Source organism: Micropterus salmoides, unplaced genomic scaffold (assembly GCF_014851395.1).
Source record: "Micropterus salmoides isolate LMB-PRFRI ecotype aquatic unplaced genomic scaffold, ASM1485139v1 Ms_hic_scaffold_2, whole genome shotgun sequence".
Taxonomy (NCBI): domain Eukaryota; kingdom Metazoa; phylum Chordata; class Actinopteri; order Centrarchiformes; family Centrarchidae; genus Micropterus; species Micropterus salmoides.
The window spans coordinates 28,597,266-28,614,859 of NW_024041150.1; the positions used below are offsets into that span (position 1 = coordinate 28,597,266).

Genomic DNA, 17,594 nt, shown 5'->3' on the forward strand with positions numbered 1-17,594 from the left:
GGCCTGCCTAGCAAAAAAAAAAAAAAGATGTTTCAATATGACATGTCCATTTGATCTGTATTTGATTCATAAAGACAGTAGAATAGATTATTTTAAAAAAATGGATTCAAATTTCTCCACATCTGCACATATGCCTATAGTAAACAAAATTCTATTTGTGTATCTGCAGTGTCTGAGTTTTGGAATGACAAAGTTTTGAAATACAGAAGAAAATAAATAATTTTTAGATGGATGTAGACTGATATTTATTAAAGTCCCCAATAGTGATGTATGTCTTTGTGTTTATTCGTTATCAAACAGAGAATGGTGTTAAGGATCCCCGCATAGATCGTGCAATTGGAGTTTGCAAGAAAATAGTCGCTGCTTTTTCCTACAGCTGGAAGAAAAGAAGAGAGCTGGGTGTAGCTCAGTCAGAGCTTGGCCTTCCCCCTCATCAGCTAACAACAGAATCGCCTACCAGATGGGGCTCCCGCCAAAAGATGATCGAGCGATTCCTGGAACAGGAGAAGGCTATAGCCCGTGTCCTGGGGTCTGATGTTAAAAGCCGCCATCTTGTGCCATCTTGGCAAGACATCGAGGTTTTGGAGTCAGTAAAAAAGGCGGTTAAAGGACTCCAAGACTTTACGGATGCGCTATCAGGGAAATGTATGTCAGTGTCTCATACATCAAGCCTGTTATCCATCTGTTCAAAACCAGTCTTTTGCTGCCTGAGGACAACGACACGGAGCTTACCAAAACAATAAAAAGGAAGATACTGGGATACCTTGTTGAGAAATACAGTGATCCTGTCAAGGATGAGCTCTTGGACATGGCCTCTCTGATGGATCCAAGGTTCTGGACATCCTACATCGACCCAGACAAGGTGGAGCAAGTAAAAAAAAGAGCTGTCAGTGAACTTCTGTCTTTCCCCACTGAAAAAGCACACCACAGCCTGGTCCAGTTGTGCAGGTGGACCAGGAAGAGGCAAGGCCTCAGCCAGACCCCAAGAGGAAAAAGACCTTAGCAACCTTCTTCAAGAAGAGTGTTGTTTTGCCAACCTCTGACCAGTCGGAAGAAGCTAAAATAGAGACTGAACTGGCAACCTATCTGCTCTTGCCAGAGGCAGACCCTGACACCGATCCGCTGCAGTGGTGGAAGAGCAACGAATTCAACTTCTCAAGGCTCAGTCACCTGGCCAAGAAATACCTCAGTATTCCTGCAACAAGTGCCCCATCTGAGAGGCTTTTCAGTGTGGGGGAGGAGTTGTCACATGCAGCAGAGCTTGCCTCAAGCCAGAGGCAGTGGACAGGCTGATTTTCCTTGCCAAAAATGTTTAAATGTTATTGACAGCAACTTAAGCACATATCTCATGTTCTGCACCTCAGTCAAAATGTGATTTTTCTTTTCTGTTCATACTTTCAGGGACACAAATGGCACGGTATATTTTTTTAAAGCAAAGTTTGCACTTTATCAGTTGGAGTTGATGTGTAATTTATTTTGCACATTTTGTACTCTGCTAAATTTTTGTTTACATTACTATTTTACCCAAGACAGAGGTGTTGCCTCTTTAGGTTGTTATTTAAAATTCTATGCAAAGTGCAATAAAAGAGAATATTTTTGTTTTTGGTTTGAAAAATTTAATTCTGCTAAGAGTAAGATGTGCATGTTCATGTCATGTATCCCTGTATGTTGTTGCATTGTTTGGGCTAGACACAATGAAAAATGTCACTGTCTAGTTTTCCTCAGATTTTAATATATTGTTAATGCTTTAGAAAATGGTGCTACTTCATCCCAGAAATGGGGGTTACATTTGTCTTGCTTTTGATTAAATAAAAGCAAAATTTGCTGTAAGTAGTCTGTCGTTTGTACTTATTGCTTTCCTTAAGTAGGGGGGGAAATCGGAAAAATCGTAAATTGAAAAAAAAATAAAATCAGAGATTTTATTTTTAGGCCATATTGCCCAGCCCTACACGACGGTGTTGGTTACATGTATTACGAGCAAAGATAATGCCACTGTATGAGATATGGAGGAAAATAAACTTGCTAGTTAATAGTAACATTACCGAAGTCCCCGTTTGATATTTAAGACGCTGCACGGGCACACGTCTAAACTTAATCCGCTGTATTAGCAACCAGTTACTAGACTATGTTAGGACTTAGTCAGTACATTTAAGGTCAAAAACTGCTTCAATTTGGATAATCGTTCATCGTGAGGATGACCTGTTATATTGTGGATTTAACGGTGTTCGTTTGGAAAATCCCAGATGTGAGGTGGGCAAATGTTTGGAGTTGCCGATTGTTGAAAGGAGCTGCACCGGGGCGAGCTAAAGGGTCTCCGGAATACCAGCATCATCACGTCGGGATACCATTCATCAAGCCGGCCAACGCTCTATTGGGGTACGTGGTGATCAGCGCTGATATTATGAATGGCCATGGTAAAATTGTGTGCACACATTCACGTAAAACCAACTTCTTGGTAACAACTTGTAACCGTCTACAATAACTTTGAATGTTTAGACGAGGTGTTGTGCAACACAAACTATTTTTGCGGGATTATGGATTAATAAGACAATTCGTTTTGTGTGGTCATTATGGCCGAAAAGGAAAAAGGCCAGCTTGGCCCTGAGACTGAACTTTGTGTGGGTGAAGGGGTACAATCTGTAACTGAAAAACGTGTGGTTAAATTAACACCCAAAGCTTTGTTGGGAAAAATAAGTACTTTAAAAGGAAAGAAAGTCTAAATTTAGTAAACTGTTGAACGTGAAAAATTCTATTACTAAATTGATGAGCGATAAAGAGCATATTAGTGAGGTTGAAAATGAGTTTGACACGTTCAATAAGTTGTGTGATGAAATACAGCAGGTACATACATCTTTATTGGGTTTATTGCCTGCTGAGGAGGCAAACAAACATGAAATATGGTACCAAGCTAAAATGTTGAGTTTCAATGATGTGATAATGTTTTTATGGGTACAAATCAATGGTTGTATGACACTAAAGCTTGTTCAGTTGCTAAAATGGATGATGATTTGACAGTTCAAGTTGAAACTCAAACTGTTGACGTCAATCCTGAAAATGGAAATGAGATTGATGCCAGCAAACCAAAAGGAACTGCTGGTGGAAAGGATGAGGAAGAGGAGGATCAGATTCAACCTCAAGACAGCATTTCAAACGTGCAGTCAAGGCACCGTGGCTCAAGTAGCGGATCCTCTAGTAGTAGATCCTCCACTTCTTCAGCCAGACACATGGTGAGGGCGGAACAGGCCGCGCTCTTCGCTCGAGCTGCTGCTTTAAAGGATAAGCATGAATTGGAGGAGCAGGAGCTCATTTTGAGGAGAAAGAAGGAGCAGACATTGAGATAGCCGCCACTTCTGCTAAACTATCAGTGCTACAGGTCGGTAGCAGCGTCCATTCAAGGCAATCTGATGGAATGGCTTCCTATATTAGGAAAGGGGCTAGACCTAATCTCCCGCCCACCGCTCTCAATCTACAGGCCTCAGTATTTATACCTCTGACCTCACAGCGACCTGCATCTCTACCACCTCAAAGCAATGTTTCACCATTTGTTAAGTCTTCTATCTGGCCAAAGCCAACTGTCAATCAAAGCTTTCAACCCCTGCAAGGCCAACATCAGACAGCAGGTCTGTATAATTTGCTGCAACAACAGAACGACATAACGGCTCTTACAACTGCTTCCACGCCAAGAAATTCCAATTTATGATGGAGATCCTTTAAGGTTCAATACATTTATGAAGGCATTTGAATACTGCGTGGAGGCAAAGACCATCTGTAAAGGAGACTGTTTATATTATCTTGAGCAATTTACTAGGGGGCAGCCAAGGGATATTGTGCGCAGCTGCCTTCATATGACTGCAGATGAAGGATTCGCTGTTGCTAAAAAATTGCTTAAGGAGCACTTTGGAAATGAGTTTAAGATAACAGAAGCTTATATGTAGAAGGTTATGGGATGGCCAAGTGTCAAAGCTGAGGACCCTAAAGCGCTTAAAGCTTATGGACTCTTCCTTCGTGAGTGTTCCAATGCTATGAAGGATCTTCAGTACTTGGAGGAACTTAACATGCCAGCAAACATAAAGATTCTGAGTCAAAGGCTTCCGTATAAACTCAGACAAGTGGAGAACAAGGGCATGTGAGATACTGGAGAAAACTGGGCGAAGAGCACGATTCTCAGACATTGTGGAGTTCACGAGCGCCAGGTTAGAATCACTTCAGATCCAGTCTTTGCGACATACAGGATACTTTACCTGTTATCAAGGGAGCTATAAAAGCAAACAAGTTCCAGGTAAAACCTCTGTTGGGAAGAAACAGCTTTGCAACACAGGTAGTCATTGAGGATGGATACAGCAAACCAGATAGTTACAAGAAGGAAAAGGCTCAGAAAGAAGTGACATCCTTTACCAAGAATGATTCTATTTCCTGCCTGTATTGTGCTGCTGGTAATCATGTTTTGGAAAAATGTTTTAAACTGGGAAAAAAGACACACAGAGAGAAACTGGACTGTCTAAAGGAGAAAGGATTGTGTTTCAGTTGCTTGTGCACAGGACACTTGAGTAAGAATTGTGATAGGCGTATCATTTGCAATAAGTGCAATCGAACGCACCCCAGTGTTTTGCACATAGGAGAGAAGGAAAGGATTACTCAAAAGGATCAGAAGAATGGTGAGCACAAAATTGCTGAGCAGTCAAATACTTCCGACAGCTGTACAACATCCTCCGCTTGTTGTCTTACAGGGGCTGGCCACTGCAATGGAATTCTTTCCATCTTGCCTGTTAAAGTGAAGTGTTTAAAGGGAAACAAGGTTATTGAAACCTATGCTTTTCTGGACCCAGGGAGTACAGGAACTTTCTGCACCAGGAAGCTCATTGACAGGTTAAACATGGAAGGGCGTAAATGCAAGATTCATATCCGCACTTTGGGCCATCATAACGCAGTAGATAGCTCCGTTGTGGATGGTCTGGAAATTTCAGGAGTTTCTGGTGAGTGCTACTATCCACTTTCCAAAGTGTGTACCCTGAAAGGGATGCCTGTTTCTACAGCCAATATAATCAGCGAAAGGGAGCTGAGAAAATGGCCTTATTTAAAGGAGGTAAAGATTCCTCATATAAATGCTGATGTTGACCTATTAATTGGCACAAACGCCTCCAAGTTGATGGAGCCTTGGGAGGTGATTAACAGTCGTGAAGGTGAAGGACCCTATGCAATCAGAACCCTATTGGGATGGGTAATAAATGGTCCGTTACAAGGAAGTAGCGACTGTGGAAGTGACCACTCTTTAGTTCATGCCAACAGAATTGCCCTTGATAGAATTGAAGAACTGTTAACCAGCCAGTACAACTATGACTTCAATGAGCAAGCTTCTGCAGAACAGGAAGAAATGTCAAGGGAAGAAAGGAAGTTTGTGGAGATAATAGAAAGCTCTGCTCAGTTTAAAAACGGCCATTACACGTTTCAAATGCCTTTCAAAGGGAAAGATGTTTCGATGCCGAACAACTTTGGTGTTGCCGTGCAACGTGTTCGTGGTTTAAAAAGGAGACTTCAGAAAGACGCAAGCTTTCATGAAGAGTACAACAACTTTCTTGCTGATGTTATTAGCAATGGCTATGCTGAAGAAGTGCCACAGCATCAGTTGGAAACGCCAACAGGGAAGGTGTGGTATATCCCACACCACGGTGTGTATCATCCACGGAAAAGAAAGCTACGAGTGGTGTTTGACTGTGGAGCAGAGTACAAAGGGACCTCGCTCAACAGTCAACTCTTACAAGGACCAAACCTCACCAACTCATTAGTTGGAGTTCTTATGAGGTTCAGACAGGAACAGGTGGCCGTAATGGCGGACATAAAGGCTATGTTCCACCAGGTTAAGGTGGCAGAGAAACACCGGGACTACTTAAGATTCTTATGGTGGCCTCATGGTAACCTGGAACAAGGTCTTGTAGAGCATCGCATGACTGTTCATTTATTTGGAGCGGTTTCATCACCTAGTGTCGCCTGCTTTGCGCTTGGAAAAACCGCTGAAGATAATCAGGCTAACTTTCCAACAGAAGTAATTGAAACGATCAATCGAAATTCCTGGACTGCGCTGTACACATTGAAGAGGACAGGAGCCTGCAGATTGGTGTTTACAGAAAACCCACACACACAGACCAATACCTACTCTTCGATTCACACCACCCACTGGAGCACAAGCTAGGGGTCATGAGAACACTGCACCACAGAGCGGAAACATACCACAAGCGCCCAAGCCAGAGAGAAGGAACAGAACCACCTGAAGGGGGCACTTACAGCCTGTGGATACCCTAAATGGACCTTTGTGAAACAGCCACAAAATCCAAGAAGAACAAAACTACAGGGGAGGAGGAAAAGAAGGTCAAACGCAACAACATTGTGATTCCATACGTGTCTGGAGTATCAGAGAAACTCAGGAGGATTTTTAACAAACATAACATCCCTGTGTTTTTTAAACCCAAGAACACACTAAGACAGATGCTGGTACACCCCAAAGACCGCACACCCAAACACAAGAAAAGCAATCTAGTGTATGCAGTCCAATGCAGTGAGGAATGCACAGACCTGTATATTGGGAGACTAAACAACCACTACACAAACGCATGGCTCAACACAGAAGGGCCAACTCCTCAGGTCAAGACTCTGCTGTCTACTTACATCTGAAGGACAGAGGACACTCGTTTGAGGACCACCAGGTGCACATTTTAGACAGAGAAGATGGATGGTTTGAAAGAGGTGTCAAGGAAGCCATCTACACCAGGGTTGAGAAGCCGTCATTGAACAGGGGAGGGGGTCTACGCCACCACTTATCCCCCACTTACAATGCTGTCCTTTCATCACTTCCCAGGAAACTCAACAAACGTAACCTATTGGCCTCAGGTGAAGATACCAACGATGGTCGTTCAGTCTTGGCCACAGGTAGTCTTAACGACTGTAACGACTGTCGTCACAGCAACAAGGAACACTAACGAACCAGCGGTATCGATGACCCGGGATAACGACCCCACTGAGGTTAAATAGCTGAGTTTCCCTGCCAGTCAGTCAGAACTGAAGAAGTCCTTTGGATAAGGGACGAAACGTCTTCCAGTAGCTTCAACCAAGTCCAGTTGCCCTTCATTTTAACCTTCGTTGGAGATCAATCGAAACTTCTATATGGATGATCTATTAAAGAGTCTGCCCTCTGAACAGGATGCAGTCACCATGGTTAAGAACCTTATAACCATTTGCGACAGAGGAGGGTTTACCCTCACTAAATGGATTAGTAATAGTCGAGAAGTGCTTCAAGGCCTCCCAGAGGATCTTAAGTCTAAGAACCTGCATGAACTTGATCTGGATAGGGATAAGCTGCCATTGGACAGAGCTTTGGGTTTGCAGTGGTGTATCGAGATGGATACTTTTAAATTCAAGCTGAAAATCAAGCAGAAGCCAGCAACCAAGCGAGACATGCTATCCATCATTGGTTCCGTCTACGATCCATTGGGGTTTCTGGCACTTCTAATACTCCCGGCCAAGCTGCTGTTGCAGGGGTTATGCAGGGCAAAGTGTGACTGGGATGATCCAATACCTCCAGCTTTCCAGCAGAAGTGGAATAAATGGCTGATAGATCTTGAGAAAGTGGCATATTTCCGGATCCACCGATGTGTGAAGCCTGCAGGATTTGGGAGGATTGTCAGTGCCCAGTTGCATCACTTCGCCGACGCGAGCGAGAGCGGCTATGGTACGGCTACTTACCTGAGGATGCAGAACATGGATGAGAGGGTTCATGTTACATTCTTATTTGGCAAAGCCCGAGTGGCCCCCTTGAAGACTATCACCATTCCCCGTCTAGAGCTTACTGCTGCCGTTGTTGCAGTACAAGTGGACAAGATGCTTCAATCGGAGCTTCAGTTTCCACTAAAGAAGACCTGCTTTTGGACCGACAGCACATCAGTTCTTAAGTATATAAAGAATGAGGACTGAAGATTTCAAACCTTTGTAGCAAATAGAGTAACCACCATCAGGGTCAACTCGGAAATTGAGCAGTGGAGATACGTTCCCACATCCCTGAACCCTGCTGACTACGCTTCACGTGGATTGAAGGCAGAGAGATCTTGTGAAGCAAAGATGGATAGAAGGCCCGGAATTTCTACAGCAACCTGAAGAAAAGTGGCCAACATTTCCGGTAGATACAAGTGTTACTGCAGAAGACCCAGAAGTAAAAAAGGTCTGACGGTCAATGCAATACTTGTCGACACAAATGCCACATCGCATTTGATGACCCATTTCTCTGATTGGCAAAAATTTAAAGTTGCAGTGGCGTAGCTCATTAAGCTGAAAGGAACTCTGCTCAAACTGAAAGAAAAAAGAAAAAAGTTGGAGCATGCAAACATCAATGCTATTGCAACAGCAAGGTTGGATGTGCAAAAAGAGATGCAAGCTTTCTCAAAATTGCTTGGGAATCAGAAGGTAACGCTGGAAGATCTCTTGGAGGCCAAGATCTCCATAATCGCTTTTTGCCAGCAAGAGAGATTTCCCACTGAGTTTGCTGCACTAACCTCTGGCAAGTCACAAGTGCCAAGAAGTACAGCCTCCTCAAATTGGATCCGGTTCTAGAAGGAGGACTTCTACGAGTTGGGGGATGGCTGAAAAGGGCAGCAATCCCTGAGGACATTAAAACCCCCTCATTCTGTCAAAGGACCAACAGATCACTGATCTTATCCTCCGTCATGTCCATTTACAGCTTGGACATGGAGGCAGAAATCATGTTCTTTCTGCTACAAGGAGAAAATATTGGATCACAAATGGACCTACTGCAGTGAGGAAGATTATATCAAGATGCCTTATTTGCAAGCTCTATAGTGGAAAACCTGGTGAGCAAAAAATGGCAGAACTGCCAGAAGAGAGAGTGATTCCTGATCTACCGCCGTTCACTAACGTTGGCGTAGATTACTTTGGGCCAGTTGATGTAAAAAGGGGGCGTAGCATCGTGAAAAGATATGGAGTAGTATTCACTTGCATGACAAGCAGGGCTGTGCACCTGGAAGTGGCCTATTCTCTTGACACAGACTCATGCATCAACGCGTTGCGAAGGTTCATCTGTCGAAGAGGACAAGTCTCGCACTTGAGATCTGACAATGGCACCAACTTTGTGGGTGCAGAAAGGGAGTTGCAAGAAGCCTTAGCCTCTTTGAATCATGACCGCATTGAAAGAGCCTTGTCCAAAAGGGGAGTCAAGTGGAGCTTTAATCCTCCAGCTGGGTCACATCATGGTGGTGCATGGGAGCGCATGATACGGATAATCAGGAAGATCTTGTGCTCTGTGCTCCGTCAGCAAAACTTGGATGATGAAGGGTTCCATACCGTGCTCTGTGAGGCTGAAGCTATGCTTAATGATCGCCCCATCACAAGACTGAGGCATTGATGCCTAACCATCTGTTACTCCTCAAAGGAAAACCAGTTCTTCCACCTGGATTGTTCAATAAAAGGGATGTTTACGCAAGGAGAAGGTGGAAACAAACCCAGTACATTTCGGATCTCTTTTGGAAGAGGTGGATCCGTGAGTACCACTTTTACAGGAGCGTCAAAAGTGGAACCAGGAGAAGAGGAGTTTTGTTCCTGGAGACCTGGTCATGGTGGCGAACTCTACAGCACCACGTGGGTCATGGATGCTAGGAAGAGTCCTGGAAACCTTCCCTGATAAAAGAGGTCTGGTACGTGTGGTTCGTTTGAAGACCAAGACAAACATCATTGAACGACCCATAACTAAAATATGCTTGCTTAATGAAGCTAAAGAGTAATTGGTTCCCTTGGGCCATATTTCTGGTATTTATGGCTCTTTTGAATTTGGTGTAATTGCTCTGGCAGACGCAATTAGGGGCTGGAGTGTATGAGCCATTTTCATTCTGTATTTTATGTAATTCTTGTCTTGTGCCACTAGGGGGCTGTATGTGCTTTGCAGTTCAGCTGATCTCGAGTCATGGAGGTGTGGGTTATTTACGTAGAGGAAACCCAGACACAGGTGTTGCTGATTTGGGAAGCAAACAGTTTTTGACTGTGCTAGCGTCTAGCCTGGGGGTGAGCAAGGCACGACGGTGTTGGTTACATGTATTATGAGCAAAGATAATGCCACTGTATGAGATATGGAGGAAAATAACTTGCTAGTTAATATAATATAATAATAAGTCCCCGTTTGATATTTAAGACGCTGCACGGGCACACGTCTAAACTTAATCCGCTGTATTAGCAACCAGTTACTAGACTATGTTAGGACTTAGTCAGTACACCTATAATAAAAATCAAATTCATTCAGACTTTATTGGCATTATTAAATCGCAAAAGAAAACATAAAATATTAGAATTGTCAAACTAATCGTTTAACAGTTTTAGAATGTCATAACATTCACTATCAAAACAAACAGTGGTGAAGATAGCTTAAAGACTGGGACTTTTGAACGTGTGTGTGAATATGTATATATACATATACACACATCCAAAAGTCCCAGTCCCACACACAGAAAACGTTCACTATAACATAACATCTAGCAAAACTAGCTAAACATTTTCAACCATTATCTGACCGTACTAAAAAATAGATGTAGCTAGGTAACGTTACTTGCCTGTGACACGCCACATCAGTATGATACTGACTTCCCAGGTCCACACCATTCATCTGCTTAAGTTCAATAGCACGGGGGAACGAGGTAAACGGCTTAGTTACGCAATATGACGTTGTTATAAGTCGCGCAATTACACGATGGGCATCGGCATTTAACTTCCTGACCAGCACGGTCAAGGGCCCGGTAGATGGATTTTCAGCCCTGCTTAGCTGTCATGCAGACAAGGTGCTGTCTGCTATTAGCATGACTGATCAGGGATTGTTTTTGAAAGTTGTCGGTGACTGTGTAAAAAGACCAACTCGTGTCTGCTTTTGCCGGGAACTTACGACAGACGACACAGTGCATCTGAGTTAGGGGTGCAACAATAATTGACGTAGTCGACAAACATTGATTATTAGATTCATTCATGACGTCATCGGGCCGTTTCTAAGTTTCTAAAACAACATCAGAGCTGCAGTAACACCTTCACCACCTAAAACCAGCATTTCACTCTTCACACAGCCAGAAATGTCGTGAACTGCAGCAAAGCTGAGCTTTCCTGGAAACACCGGAGCATCTGAAGAGGAGCCGCGTAACGTTGTGTCTCTGTGGATGATGAAGACTCGTCTCGGTAAGCTAGTTAGCAAGCTAGCTTCACGTTAAAGCCGTGTTACTTCACGTTATGAGCTGAAACATTTTCTATACAGTTGATTGATTGTTACAGTAATGGTGCTGTGAGTAGCACATAATTATGATGTACAACGGCCGTGTTCACATTCCAGATGTGCCCTGACTTTACAGTCATAAACGATGCATCGCTCATGGCGACGTTCCCAGCTGGAGAACATGCTGCTGCCGAGTGCGCATGATTAAACACAGGACAAAAATGTATTATTGCTCCCCTCTTGTAAATTCGGCAAATGAAATGCATGACGTTATTCCTTTCTTTGTATACAGTGTCAGTTTTTCCCGGGGTGTTGCAGTACTGGCGTGAAAGCTGCTCCGTCACTAAACAGCAGATCAGCTGCTTATCAGGACATGATTTCAGTGGAACTTTCTGTTGCTGCAGCAGAAACGTTCATTAAAGATTCATTTTTGAAAGCAGTATTTATTTATTGTCTTGACTGTTAATTAGCACAAGACTTGTGCAAGTAATCCAGCGGTCAAACTGCAAGTTTAAAATTCGCACTGTGTGTGAAACCAGCATAAGGCTTTAAGAGACCCGGGGATCAACAGACAAGCCCTACACCACACCATCAAGGCAACATTGGGGGTAGCAAAGCAGAGTAGCAAGTGGGTTTGCCCAAAGAGACAAATATCTATACAACAGACACTATTTATCTGCTCACTTTAGAAGTTATAAGCCAAACCTTTGTGTGGCTGGGTCACCAGTCTCTGTGGCGCAATCGGTTAGCGCGTTCGGCTGTTAACCGAAAGGTTGGTGGTTCGAGCCACCCAGGGACGTAGCTTTTCTTTCAACCTCAACACTAAGCCAGAACGAAAACAGACTAGACATGAAACAACCACTGGGTAAACAATAGGAACAACGGGGGAGGGAAAGAGGCAGAAAGAAGAGGGTTTCGTAACAGCTTTGTCAGAACAACGACAGTCTCTGCACTTTGAATCTTTGCTCATAAATTTAAAATATATCACTGTCAATGGACTACTTAATAAATATAGTACTAAAAATAATAGGTACTGGCATGTTTTTTAAGAACAATCACAAAGCAATTTCAAACTGCATTATTTGAATTTGAATTTACAACATAGGTTGGGACTCATTCTTTTATATTTAGTGAAACAACGTCTTATTGCTTGTAAAAATCAAAGCATGTTTCAACATAAGTAAAGTACAAGGACTCTCATGTTAGGCTACAGTGGACTAGGAGGAAAAGCTTCTCGTCCCTGGGTGGGCTCGAACCACCAACCTTTCGGTTAACAGCCGAACGCGCTAACCGATTGCGCCACAGAGACCATGTAGTCACCCACACTGGACTTCTGATTCATGGGGGATGGAGCACAAACAGGGGGAGCCACGCAGGCTTCTCACTATCACAGAAAGAGGTGTGGGGGGAGGGGAGCTACGCAGCCCGGCTAGCTCAGTCGGTAGAGCATGAGACTCTTAATCTCAGGGTCGTGGGTTCGAGCCCCACGTTGGGCGTCGCATTTTAATTATCCTGTCCTTGGTCATGACATTTATCCAAGTGTCCTGCACTAGCACCTGCTAAAGGCCCATTTATACTCCTGCGTAGGGTCTACATGTGTACCTACACTGTAGGCTACGCACGTAGCCATGCATTTATACTTGTGCGTAGGTCTGTCTGTCATTCTGCGATTACACCCCCAAATGCTAGTCGGCAGCAGCGATACAACAGTGATGACTTTTGGCGGCCGAGCAGGCTAACTTCCGGTTTCGCTCACCGCTGCCGTTTTGGCCGCTAGTAAAAGTTACTTTAAAGCGCGGGGTAGTTCTGGTCAGCTTCGGAGGCACTGCGAGGCTACCCAGAGCTTACGGTCCGCGTTGACTCGATGTGCAGTTACATTTTGAAGGAGGTGCAAGTCAGGCGACGGCGTAGCCTCTGCGTAGCCCCGTAGCCTACGCCGTCGATTTGACGCAGTATAAATTGCACTTTAGAAGTCAGCTAGTTGCATTCAGCTTTTCCACTGAAAAATGATTTAGTTAAAATTCCCTAGATTGTGGAATCTAACAATTATGCAATTGATTGAAGTGTAACAGTGCCTTGACAACTGCAGTCTAAAAGGGATGCGCCCAACGTGGGCTCGAACCCACGACCCTGAGATTAAGAGTCTCATGCTCTACCGACTGAGCTAGCCGGGCTGGTGTGCAACATTGGCAGTAGGGTTGGGATTGTGTAAATCTGGCCCACATGTCCACTATGTTCTCTGTAGCTCCGGACGGATTTCGCTTAAGAAAGGATATTCCAAAGGCAATGTCTTGTATTTTGTATAACTGTATTACTTCTTTCACTTGGTCTTTGACTCATGGTCATGGAATTTGTGCCATTTCCAGAGGTTGCGCCACGAGAGCACATGATTAGACTTGTCGTGAGTGTTCAAGGCCCACAGGGTCTCTGTGGCGCAATCGGTTAGCGCGTTCGGCTGTTAACCGAAAGGTTGGTGGTTCGAGCCCACCCAGGGACGTAGCTTTTCTTTCACGCTCAACACAAAACCAGAAAGAAGACTGACTACACCTAAAACTGTCATTGTGTGGACAGTGGGGGAAGGGAAAAGGATGGACAACCCATGTATGCTTTCACAACAGAAGACCTTCAGTCCCTGCAGTTTTAATCTTTGCTCTTACAAGCTTTGAAATATTATCATAATTATCATAAAATGTGATTGTTGTTGATGCATTTGTTTTAGAAATTCACAAACAATTGTATTTAGAAAAGGATAGCGCCCAACGTGGGGCTCGAACCCACGACCCTGAGATTAAGAGTCTCATGCTCTACCGACTGAGCTAGCCGGGCTGCCAATGAAAACTTTGGGGGTTGGGCTAAATGCTTGGAGGCCCCTTTGCAGGTCCTTAAATTTGGACGGGGACTGCATAAATTTCAGCCTTTCCATTATTAAACAATTAACTGTAACTTTAAAGCTACAATAGACTTTTTTGTCATGCATACATTGAGTCTTGGTCATGGTGTAATACAGTTTAGTAAGGTCAAATGTGATCTTGTGTGAGTTGAGTATCACTATTCAGCAAATGCTCAGAAAAATGTGCATGCATGACTATTGTTGTTCAGAAATAAGGTACTTTGGTTATTTATTTATGAGAATTATATTTTTTTATGTAATGTTTGAATGTATTATGCTATTTTGTTCTGTCCCTTGAGAAGCAACATAGCACATACATGCATGAGTGACCCTGCGAGTGCTTTCTTTCTTTACAATTGCAGTTATGTGGCTTTTTTGTGACCAATTATGTGCGAGTTGTGTTCTCTGTATAGCGAAAGTTTTGGTTTGATGGCTGGGAATGGTCTGTTTAGATTTTAAATGTTTGGGCTTGGTGAGATTAATGTATAAAATTAAATTTCATCAATACAACTTTGTGAGGAAGTGATGTGATGCATGAAGAATCACTAAAAACACGAGTTTCACTAGTCAAACGTACGCTGTGAATGGTTTTTTTGTCAACTAATTAGCCTCAGACACCCACTTAGTAACTTAGCTCTCTGAGTAATTGATTAAATAAGCATACAGTAGAAAGAGAGTATTAGAAATATTTACATATCATCAACTTTGCTGCCATATGTACCAAATAACAAAAAATTGTGCCCCATTAAATAACGCTAAGAAAATGTTTCCGCCATGTCAAAAACCCCCCACTTTCGATAAAAAGTATACACTATTTTGTTGTAAAAGAAAGAGAAAGTCGTCTATTCCTCAACTACAGCGCAATACGATGTGCGCCATCGACCACGAGACGACCTGAACTTGCGTTAGTTTCTACTGTTACTGACTCTGCCTCCATTTTCTCAATATTTCCCAATTAGTTCTTTACACAGCATGTTTCAAACAAACTAAGCATACAAAATACCAACGTAGGCGGTTAAACTCTTGAGTATTAACTAAAGTTACAACCTAAGCCCTTAAAGTCGAGACAAGCTAATTAATGGTGAAGTTTTAAGCTAACGTCCCCATGTGCGCAGATCGCAGATGTCAAAGTTAGCATACAGAACTCCACGTTACAGGTTAGCGGTAATTACTCCATTACCATGAGTATTTTACCCAACAAACACGTATCATTTAGTGTTACTGTTTAATCGTAACCAATCATTCAAATTTAGTTTGATAATAATCAGATTCTTACCGTGAGACGTGTTGGACGTTAGCGAGCTGACATCTCAAACCTAGCTTGATGGGCGTTGGTGCTGCCTGCTGGGCCTCAAAAAACTAAATAGAGACGTGTAAAAATGTATTTTACGAGCCGAAAACTTACCCGATAGATACACTTAACCTTCATGAATAAACAAAGCAACGTTATAACAAAGTTTAACTGTGCGACACAGCCTGATAGGAGATGCTCGGTTACCGTCACGTTTTTTTGCTCCATCCGGGAGAGCTGGACTGCAAGTCGAGGAGCTGCTGGGTAAAAAAACATCTAACGCACATGACGTAACTTTCGATAAATAAATAAAATGTAGCTGTACATGAAGATGTTATCTGCTCTTCCTTTACAAAGAAATTTCTCACAATTTCTATGTATTATTTTGTATTAAATGTGTGAGCACACCTGTAATTCAGAGATAACTTTGTGACGACCCTTCAACCATTATCTGTGAATCAGCAATTGGTAATCGATACGTAATATGCCAAAAAAAGACGTATGTAGGCCTAATTCATCAGGCAGACTGGCCCCTCTTAAATAATCAGTACATACATAGGCTACATGAATAACAAGTATTATTAAAGCTGCAAGCAGCGTTGGGCGGGCCCTCGCACTTGTAGCGCGTCCGCGCGTGAGCCGGCCGAGTTGCACATTCTGGAGCTCTGCCGGTGCGGCTGTGAATTTCCTACGCGGTTCCGACGCCGCATGAAGGTGCTATATGTCACTTCCTGGTCCCCTATGTGGAGCTACATAGCACTTGCCGCTATGAATATAAATCGGTATTGACGTGTAGATGTCTGCGTGGTGGGAGAGTTATCAAGCACGTAAAGTTTGTTTCAGATGTGAGCATGTACACTGAACAATAATGTACCCAAACAATAAAATAAATTCCTTTTATATTTCCCTGCCTTGTTGTTTATGTGTAGATACAGAGGAAGAATGTGAGAACAGCACACATTTCATCGTTACTGTGTTAGAGCATGTGAGAACAGTGGATACTTTTACAGCCCACACCCCTAATACTGTGTAACTATAACAAGTAGAGAACAGAAGAAAAAGATGTTCTTTCTTTACAACTGTCTGCATAGCTTATTCATATTGTGTAATGAATGAAAAAATAGGCCTACTAGGCTCCTCTCTACTTTGACATTTAAGATTAGCTGGTTTGATCCACCTTCATACACATGTGACATTACTGTACAACTTGAGAAAGGTGAGTTGTTTTCTGCTCCAGCCTGCCTAAAAGAAAAGCGTTTTTGGGATTAAATGGACTTTAATAGCTGCTGCAGTGCAGGATGAACTCAGAACAGACCCATTTCTCACCTTATATTCTAAATCATGCAACGAAGAAGAAGAAATGCATAATAAATCCTGGGACAAAATCTGTCCACAGCATGTAGTCTGATGAACAAGACTTGTGTTATAGCTGACTTGGGCAGTGAAATGTTTAATTTTTTTAATTCATGTGGTCATAGTTGTCCACAACTCAAATCAGAATATAAGAAGAAATGTTTTATACCACCTCAAGAAGGCTTCCTATCAGAAAGTTAGGAAGGTATTTCAAATGTACAACTGCAGTACTTAATTCTAAGTAAAGTAATTTCCCTGACATTACTGTGTTAGCATGTAACAGGTTTTATACTTCCTGTGAGTATAATCCAATCAATCTTATTTTCATACTGTATATCCGTTGTGTAATTTGATAAATTGTGTTGTATGTGGTGCTCGCATCGGGTACAATGACACTTCATTGCCCTCTTCAGAGAAGACTCTGACTGCAACATGCGTCTTTGTAAAGAGAGAAACGGACAGAAAAAGTCTCTAACTCTGCCTGTCAGCTCGCTCTGCTCCGTTAAAACTGAATTTACCATACAGAATTGAATACGAGTGCACTCCAGATTTAGCTGCAGCTAGCTGACCGTGTGTGCTTCTCCCTATACCGCAGTTCTGTGTCCATGCATGCAGCAAACTGAAAGCACCGTCTGTCGGAGCGTCTACGTGAAAAGAGAAGGAAGACATTGCTGGTAGTATTGTCTTCAGAGTTGTTAAACACCTCAGCGCACTGAAGGAAGCCATCTGACTGTGTGAGGGGCAAGATCGTTGATGTCTGCAGGCAGAGTAGGAGCTCTCCTGTCTGACTGGTCCACCAATAGCAGAGAAGATGACCC

The 17,594-nt window shown here is 43.0% G+C and overlaps 6 non-coding genes across 6 annotated transcripts; 3 read left to right on the forward strand and 3 right to left on the reverse strand.

Moving 5' to 3' along the window:
- Positions 1-11,968: 11,968 nt before the first annotated feature.
- On the forward strand, positions 11,969-12,041 carry trnan-guu. Its single transcript has one exon. It is a non-coding gene; the product is annotated as a tRNA-Asn (tRNA).
- Positions 12,042-12,477: 436 nt separating this feature from the next.
- Positions 12,478-12,551, reverse strand: trnan-guu. The gene has a single exon. It is a non-coding gene; the product is annotated as a tRNA-Asn (tRNA).
- Positions 12,552-12,665: 114 nt separating this feature from the next.
- On the forward strand, positions 12,666-12,738 carry trnak-cuu. Its single transcript has one exon. It is a non-coding gene; the product is annotated as a tRNA-Lys (tRNA).
- A 606-nt stretch (positions 12,739-13,344) lies between these two features.
- Positions 13,345-13,416, reverse strand: trnak-cuu. The gene has a single exon. It is a non-coding gene; the product is annotated as a tRNA-Lys (tRNA).
- Positions 13,417-13,665: 249 nt separating this feature from the next.
- On the forward strand, positions 13,666-13,739 carry trnan-guu. Its single transcript has one exon. It is a non-coding gene; the product is annotated as a tRNA-Asn (tRNA).
- A 256-nt stretch (positions 13,740-13,995) lies between these two features.
- On the reverse strand, positions 13,996-14,068 carry trnak-cuu. Its single transcript has one exon. It is a non-coding gene; the product is annotated as a tRNA-Lys (tRNA).
- Between the last annotated feature and the right edge of the window lie 3,526 nt (positions 14,069-17,594).